The sequence below is a fragment of the Brassica oleracea genome, chromosome C1, assembly GCF_000695525.1.
Source record: "Brassica oleracea var. oleracea cultivar TO1000 chromosome C1, BOL, whole genome shotgun sequence".
Classification (NCBI taxonomy): Eukaryota; Viridiplantae; Streptophyta; class Magnoliopsida; order Brassicales; family Brassicaceae; genus Brassica; species Brassica oleracea.
Genome location: NC_027748.1, coordinates 16,836,785 through 16,845,573, shown reverse-complemented (window position 1 = coordinate 16,845,573; position 8,789 = coordinate 16,836,785). Strand labels below are relative to the sequence as shown.

At 45.4% G+C, this 8,789-nt stretch overlaps 1 pseudogene; it reads right to left on the bottom strand.

Annotated features, from left to right (window-relative positions):
• Positions 1–3,165: 3,165 nt before the first annotated feature.
• LOC106333372 lies at positions 3,166–8,557 on the bottom strand (annotated as a pseudogene).
• Positions 8,558–8,789: the final 232 nt, after the last annotated feature.

Genomic DNA, 8,789 nt, shown 5'->3' with positions numbered 1-8,789 from the left:
AAACTCGGATCGCTCGGCTAGGACAGTCCACTATCGTGGAACTGGCCCCTTCGCTGATTAGTCTCGATTCCTAGGCTATCGCTTGGACAAGATCCGATCGCGAGCCTTAGAGGATAGGTTCGATTAGTTCACTTAATACCCTAATATCTACTCTCGCTGATTAGGGATATGAAGCTCATTCAATATATGTTAATTCATCTCCTAAGCGGATAGCTAGGTGATTAAACTTAAGATCGAACATTAAGTGATCAATTCAATGCAAGCAATAAGATCAATATGAATGAAGAATAGTTAATATCACTTATTTGCGTTTAGTTCAATGCGATAGACACCCTAAAACCCTAAGCAAGCTAGCTGACTACTCAATCATAATGCAGGATGACACATACATGATGGCTGAATAATATTGCATATAAAATAGAGTAGGAAGAACAAGGGTTCAGGATGATCTTTTCGTGAAAATGAGAGATGAAGCCTTCTCCCTTACAAGTTGCTAAATCGCCAAAGTAGTTCTAGGTTTCGTTTGCCGAAAAACTAGTGTGTCTCATAGAAGTGATAGGGTAGGCTTTTTATATGGAGGCGCTGGTGGAGAAGTGAGGAGATATAGAATTTAGGGCAAACTCCCGAAATTGGAAGTTTCCTTAATGATCGGGAACAGTCAGCCGCTTGTTCTCTTTGGGAACGCCCTTCGGATTGGTCTGATCGGCTGTTCCGCATCGGGTATCCCAAAATAGCATCCTTCTTCATGGATCTCTCTCCTTTGATCTTTCAGCTGTACCAAACCTGGAATGATATCAAATAGGCACGAATTAGGACCGAGATTTAGCTCAAAGCACACATATAATGGTGTTAGAAACATCATATATCAATTCCCCCAGACTTAGATCCTTGTTTGTCTTCGAACAAGGTCAAGCCTCAAGATTAGGGAGAAAGGTTTGAAGGAGTGGGAACTCGCTTGTTCTCAATAACCATACTCTTACCACACATCTCTGAACCATACAAGCTGTAGACTTAGACCGCACACCCTTACCAGAACACCCACAATCGCTGTTCGAGAATCAGCTCCATACTCTCTATCTCATACCTGAAAAGGTCACACTATCGAGACAAAACTCCTTAAATATCAATTAAGAACAGCGTGAGCTTCTCATTACAGGCACTATTCAGGGTAGACGGGTTAATAAGGAACATGCTGTTTTATGGTGGAGCTGAGAGTGTTTAGGGGCTACCGTATTTGAGTGTATGCAGGATATCGCGTAAAATAACAAGAGAGGACGGATCTATTGATGTCCACAACCCTTACTCGTTTCTGCTTCACGGATGTGGTTGTTCTCCACTTCGGGTCAATCATATGACTGTTCTCCAGCTCTTGACTTCTTTTCTTATTCCTCAAAAATCGGTACCAACTCCTTGCTCAACCCTTCCCAGTGGCGTGTATCTTCCGAAGTTACCTTCCCCATCTCCATCATAAAATAAATAAAAGATACTGTATATATATATATATATATATATAATTTTTTTTTTGGCTGACAAAATGGATGGGGTTTCGAGGGAAAGGTATTGGGGTGAATATTTACGGCCACTGGTGATCTATCCTTTTGTTTCTCACGGTTCGCCATTGTTCCTCTGGTTAGATCATGCACCCTTGACTGTTCTTCTTATTGGGGCTTGATCTTGTCATCTGTTCTCATTATGCTAGCTCTCTCTTCTCTGAATGTAAGACATTAACGAGTAAGGGGCTGCGTCAATCCTATCCTCTCCCACCTTTTTGCACATATCTGAACATATGACATTGAAAAACAGAGTGCATGAGGGTGAAAATAAAGGCTTATGTGCAAGGTTGGAACTAGCTAAAAATGAGCTAGCCACTCAGGATCAGCAAGAATGGTAAAAAAGAGTAAGAAGCCCTGAGCGTTGGTCTCGTTTCCCTGATCTAATGCCCATAACAAGAAGAATTTCAGTCAAGATTAGGTTCAAGTTAGGTGGAGTTGAGTCTACCCAGTGTAACCTGATCGGATAAGAGCTTCTAGAGAATCAAATGAGATAAGTCAGAGGGTGTTCCAGGTCCAAGTGTGGGTCTTTCATCACTGCTAAGGTCACTGGACAAGAATATTAGAGCACGAGGTGGTTAAAAGAATATATCACAAGGTCCTAATTCCCACAAGAGTTTTAGCTGACTCGATCCTAAACTGACACAATAAAACAAACATGGAAATAAAAACATAGAGAAAAGTATCAGCACACAAGTGCTTCCCCCAAACTTAGTTCACACCATCCTTGGTGTGAAACCAAATCGAGGTCGGCCAAAGAACAACACAAATCAGAAACATAAGAAAATAAAGAGTTCAGGTGGATAGAACAATGGAATAGAAAGATCCTTGCGGACTTAGTCGGATTCTCCGCTCTCGGCCGGATCAAACGAACGCCTGTTGCGCGAGCGATGGACCGCTTCAGTTGAGGTTTCTGTTCCCATTGGCTCCTTGCCGGGACGGTGTGTTCCTGGGGTTTGCGCTTCCGGTGATCTTCGCTGGTTGCGTTTGCCGATGCAGCCACCGGTGATGAGGTGTAGGATCCGTCGCATGAGAATGTTGTTCTTGCGCTGTGAGTCAACCATCCAGCGGCGGTAAGCTTGATCATCCGTCACATCTGCAAGCTCCCCGAGGTCATAAGATGGGTCAGCATCCGGGGTGATGTCCTCGACATCGTCCATGTCCGCGTCAGGCGCAGCGGCGCGAGGATCAGTGCATAGGAGCACTGGTGATGGAAGGAACCGTATGTTGTCGAACTCGCTGAGCTTGGTGATGGTATGTTGTCGAACACGCTGAACCTGGTGATCTCGGGGTGAGGCAGTTTGGTGAACAGCTGGGTACCGGCCTTATCAAAGAAGCTGTAGGTCTCTTCATCACGCATGATGTGGCATGCCATAAGGTACTTGATGTCAAGGTACTGAACCTCTTTGTTGACGCTGTACTTGCTGAGATCAATGCCGAAATGCTTGAAGAGCGGTGTGAGCAAGCTACCACTTCTGTCCTTCTTGTTCGAACTGTGCATAAGACACTGCCGCCTCTCGCAGATCATGGTTATGAAGTTGAAACTGGGGTTTGTCTTGACCTTCTGAATTGGAATGCCGGACCCAGAAGCTCGGATTTCATCCTCAATACCAGTCTACAGGGTTTGCAGCTCCCCGTTGGTGACCTTTGAGGTCAGATCCTTAGCGAACAAGAGGTTTGAGATGATCTTTGCAATGACCCGAAGCGCTGAGTTCCTGATCTGCGACTGGTAAGCCTTTCCGAGTGTGAAGTTCCCATTCGCAATGCAATCCCAAAAGGCGTTAGAAGGAGAGAACTTTTTCGCCACCGCTACTCCTTTCGGTTCATTGGCTATCTCATAGATCTCGTTGAGCTTGTCGAGGGATAAGGACCAATACTCTCCATCGGCCATGAAAGAGAATGAGCAGTTGGCGTAAGAGGGTGCATTGGAATCCTCGTACGTGATCGTGGCGGTGGCGAGCACTTGGCGAGCAAGGTCTGGGTAGAGCTCATGTGCTGAATAGCATAGAGGAACTATCCCTATGGCATGTAGCGTCTCGAACACATCCTCGTCGATCCCAAGATCAGCCAGAGTCTCCGCGTGGCAGAAACGAGTGGGTAACATGTCAACCCGGAGGAGGGTATTGTAACGCGCTGCTGTTTCCTTATCCCATCCCTCGCAGTTGAAGTCCAAGAGCAATGGGCTCTTGAGATCAATCGGTTCACCTTCTTCTTCACGGGGCCATGGGTAGGTCGCAGAGGTTTGTTGTTGTGCCTGCGGGGGTATCGTACTGCTTGTGAAGGTCTCTCTCGTTCTCTTAGTTGATTGTCTAGTTCGTGCCATCTGCAAGGCAAACAAAATAAAGCTTTAGATCTATTATGTCGCATAGAAGAAATGGAATTGAATAATTTCCATCTCTCCTTATGTAAACCGCAAATGTCTTGAAACGACAATCAACATATCGAAAACTCAACCCAATAACTCCATTCTACTATTCACAAATCGAATCCGAACAGTCCTATCAATCGCAAATCACAAATGTGAAATGAATCATGAGTTCATCTTCTAAATCGACCCTAACAGCAGAAGGGAAAATCAAAATCAAGTAGCTCTCAACAAGAATCGATCTTTCAAGCGGTTAGAATGATGAACTTTGCAAACCGAGTTTTACGGTTTGGATGGGGATTGTCGAGCCTCTTACCTGATGAAAATGGTGAAATGGACTGCAAAAACAGAGAGAACTCGAAAATCCAAGCGAATGAGAAGCAAAAATCACTTAAAATGGAAGAAGTTCTAAACTTTGGTGGTTGCTTAAAAATCGCAAGGGTTGGGGAACAGTGTACGGCGGAGTGAAAGGGAAAAGTGGAAGGGTGGAGCCTTAAATAGGCAAAACCCTAACTACCCCCATTCAATGGGATTTTTTTTTGGGTCCAGAACACTTACTTGGAACAGGCCAGAGGTTGCTCCACCAGGAGAACAGGCCTTCGGTTGTTCCGTAGAAGCGTTCGGTTTTAACCTGCAATCTAATTTAAATAAAAACACAATAGATCATAGAAAACAATATATACACTCACCAGTGGGTTGCCTCCCACCAAGCACTTAGTTAAAGTCATTAGCTTGACTTGGTTCAGCTGATCAGGCTGATGTGGGATCGCTTAGGGGAATCTCTTCACCCTCTACGATTGTGGAGTCAGCAAGGTAATGCTTGATGCGCTGACCATTGACGACGAACTCGTCTCCCTTTCTGTGCAACAAGACAACAGCTCGGTAAGGTCGGACTTCCTTAACGGTGAATGGTCCGGACCATCTAGATTTCAGTTTGCCTGGGAACTGCCTAAGTCTGGAGTTGAAAAGCAGGACCTTGTCGTTTGGTTCGAAACTAGCAATGATCGCTTGTCATGGTAGGCCTTGGTCTTCTCCTTATAAATTTTAGAACTCTCATAGGCAAGGTGTCGTATCTCTTCAAGCTCGTGGACTTGGATCATGCGCCTCACAGTTGCTGGCTTGATGTCGAAATTGAGCAACTTAACCGCCCATGCAGCCTTGTATTCGAGCTCCACTGAGAGATGGCAGGCCTTACTGTAGACCAGGTGATAAGGGGTTGTTCCCAGCGGCATTTTGTAGGCTGTTCTGTAGGCCCAGAGAGCATCGTCCAGTTTAAGGGACCAGTCTTTGCGCGAGGTATTGACAGTTTTCTGGAGAATGTTCTTGACCTCCCTGTTGGAAACTTCAACCTGACCACTCGTCTGGGGATGATAAGCAGTAGCTACCTTGTGTTTCACCCCATTCTTCTTTAGCAGACCCTGAAATGCCTTGTTGATGAAGTGTGTTCCGCCATAGCTAATGACCACTCTAGGTACTCCAAATCTCTGAAAGATGATGGAGCTGAACATCTTAGTCACCACTTTTGCATCATTGGTGGGACTTGCTATTGCTTCTACCCACTTGGAGACATAGTCAACGGCCACCAAGATGTATTCGTTCTTGAAAGAGGGAGGGAATGGTCCCATGAAGTCAACTCCCCAACAGTCGAACACCTCAACCTCTAAAATATAACTCTGAGGCATTTCATTCCTCTTGCTGATGTTCCCAAGTCGCTGACATGAATCGCATCGGGCTATATAGGCGTGAGCATCCCTGAACATAGTCGGCCACCAGAAGCCTGCTTGGAGAATTTTGGAAACTGTTTTGAATGTAGCGAAGTGCCCTGCATAAGAGGAACCATGGCAGTGATGTAGAATTCCTGGAATGTCTGCCTCTGGAACACACCTTCTGAATATGCCATCCCTGCAATGTTTGTACAAGTACGGTTCATCCCAAACATACTGTCTAGCCTCTCTTAAAATTTTTCTCTTCTCGTTTCCAGTGAATTTCAGTGGTTCCTTTTCAGCAGCTAGGAAATTCGCAATCTCAGCAAACTAGGGAAGGTGAGAATATTGCTTCTGGATCGCTGCTAGTGGTTGTTCCGATACGCGAGAACAATCGGATATTATGCTCAGGGGTTGTTCCGGTACGCGAGAACAATCAGATATGATACTTCTGCGTTGTTCCGCGAAGCGCAGACCAATTACGTTGACGTGTTCCACCGTGTGTTCTGAATCGAGAGCTGTATCATCCTCAATCTTCATTCTGGACAAGTGGTCTGTAACCCCATTCTCGACTCCTTTTTTGTCTTTAATCTCCAGATCAAACTCTTGGAGAAGAAGGATCCACCTCAGCAACCTTGGTTTTGCATCCTTCTTTGTAAGCAAATATTTAAGAGCAGCATGGTCTGTGTGCACAATCACCTTCGAGCCCACCAGGTAGGATCTGAACTTCTCGAATGCGAAAACAATTGCCAGAAGTTCCTTCTCAGTAGTAACGTATCTGCATTGAGCTTTGTCTATGGTTTTGCTTGCGTAATATATCACATGAAGCTTCTTTTCTTTGCGCTGCCCAAGGACTGCTCCAACTTCAAAATCGCTTGCATCGGTCATGATTTCAAAGGGAAGATCCCAATCTGGCGGTTGCACAACAGGCGCGCTGACTAGAGCTCCCTTGATCGTGTGGAACGCAGTTAAGCATTCGCTGTCAAAATTAAACTTGATCTCCATGCAGAGCAGTCTGGTGAGTGGTCTCGCGATCTTTGAGAAATCCTGGATGAACCTCCTGTAGAATCCTGCGTGACCCAAGAAGCTCCGGATTGCTTTCACAGTTGTTGGGGGCTGCAAGCTCATCATCACCTCGATCTTTGCCTTATCAACCTCAATGCCTTTCTCGGAGATCTTATGTCCTAGAACAATCACATCTCTGACCATGAAGTGGCACTTCTCCCAATTGAGGACCAGATGCTTATCCTCACACCTTTTTAGTACCCTGCATAAGTTTGATAAACAGACATTAAAAGAGCTTCCATAGACGCTGAAATTGTCCATGAAAACCTCCATAATGTCTTTAATCAAGTCAGTAAAGATCGACATCACGCAGCGCTGAAATGTTGATGGCGCGTTGCACAGGCCGAATGGCATTCTCCTGTACGCGTATGTTCCGTATGGGCATGTGAACGTCGTCTTCTCCTGATCGTCTGGGTGGATGGGAATCTGAAAGCAACCTGAATAACCATCTAAAAAACAGTAATATGGGTGGTTAGCTAATCTTTCAAGCATTTGATCAATGAAAGGAAGCGGAAAGTGATCCTTTCTAGTGGCGCATTTAATTTCCTGAAATCAATGCACATACGATGCCCTGTCACTGTTCTAGTAGGGATCAATTCATTTTTTTCATTTGTGATAACAGTGATTCCACCTTTCTTAGGTACTAAATGAACAGGGCTAACCCATTTACTATCAGAGATGACATAGATTACACCTGCTTCTAGAAGTTTCATTATCTCTTTCTTAACAACATCTTTTAGATTCGGGTTTAACCTCCTCTGATGTTCAACAGAAGTCATTGATTTGTCTTCTAGGTGTATTCTATGCATGCATAAGTCAGCTGAGATGCCAGGTATGTCAGCTAGTGAATATCCTATTGCCTTACGATACTTCCTAAGTTCACACAAGAGCAATGCAGTTTCTACATTATTGAGTTCAGCGTTCACAATGACAGGATAAGTGGAATTTGGGCCTAAGAAAGCGTACATGAGCCCCTTGGGAAGGGGTTTTAGCTCAACCTCAGGAGCCCTTAGCTCGCTCCAGGGGTCATCAGGTAGGTTCGGCGGAACAGGTGAGTTCCGTGAAGAGGTTGCTCCAGTTGGAGTGTTCTCGTCTTTGCTGCTCTCTTCCCCCAGACTTAGACTCGCCGCCATTCTTCCCATACTCCTTGCGGAGTCCATCATCTTAGCATACCCATCTGCGTCAATGTTTTCGACACTCTGCTCGGCCTCAGCTCTTACAAGTGCGATCTCGAGGGGATCTTCCTTAAGAATCTCCTCAATCATCCCTTCGCTAGGTTGTAACGGATCAATCCCTTCATCCACTTCTAATGTCTGTCCATCCAGCATCGGCTTCTTCAGCAGCTCATCCATCTCAAACTGCATGACTATGTCTCCCAGAGGGAGATCAATCTTCCCTTGTCGCACGTCAATGATTGCTCCAACAGTTCAAAGAAACGGACTTCCTAAGATAAGAGGATCTTTGGATTCTTCTTCCAGTTCTAGAACTACGAAGTCTGCTGGGACAAAAGTGTTCCCGACTCGTACTTGAAGATCCTCTAGAATGCCAACAAGGGACTTAACTGATCTATCCGCGAATACCAAGGACATCCTTGTCAGTTTGAAATGCGTGTATCCCAGACGTCGTGCTACAGAGTAGGGCATGAGGTTTACGCTGGATCCCAGATCAACCAAGGAACATGAGAAAACTGTCTTCCCAATCTGGATAGAGAGAACGAACTTGCCAGGGTCTCCGCACTTCTTAATCTGCCTGTTTTGAAGGACTGCACTGCACTCCTTAGAGACTGTCATGAATTCGTTCTCCTCTGATATTTTTCCTGAGATCAATCCTTTCATAAAGCTGCGCATAGAGGGCATCATCTGGATCGCATCCATCAAGGGAAGTCAGACGGTTAGGTCTTCCTGCATCTTCCTACACTTCATCTCTTCTCGGTCCTTGCGAGTAACCTTTGCTGGAACAGGGTAAGGAACTTTAGGGGTAAATTCGCGAGCAGGAACATGCTCTGGAATAGGGCGAACGACCTCAGTTGGTCGTTCTGGATCTGGTTGATTGATCCTCTCTGTTGGTTCCTTTTCAGCAGCTACCGGGGTCTCAGTGGGTTGTTCC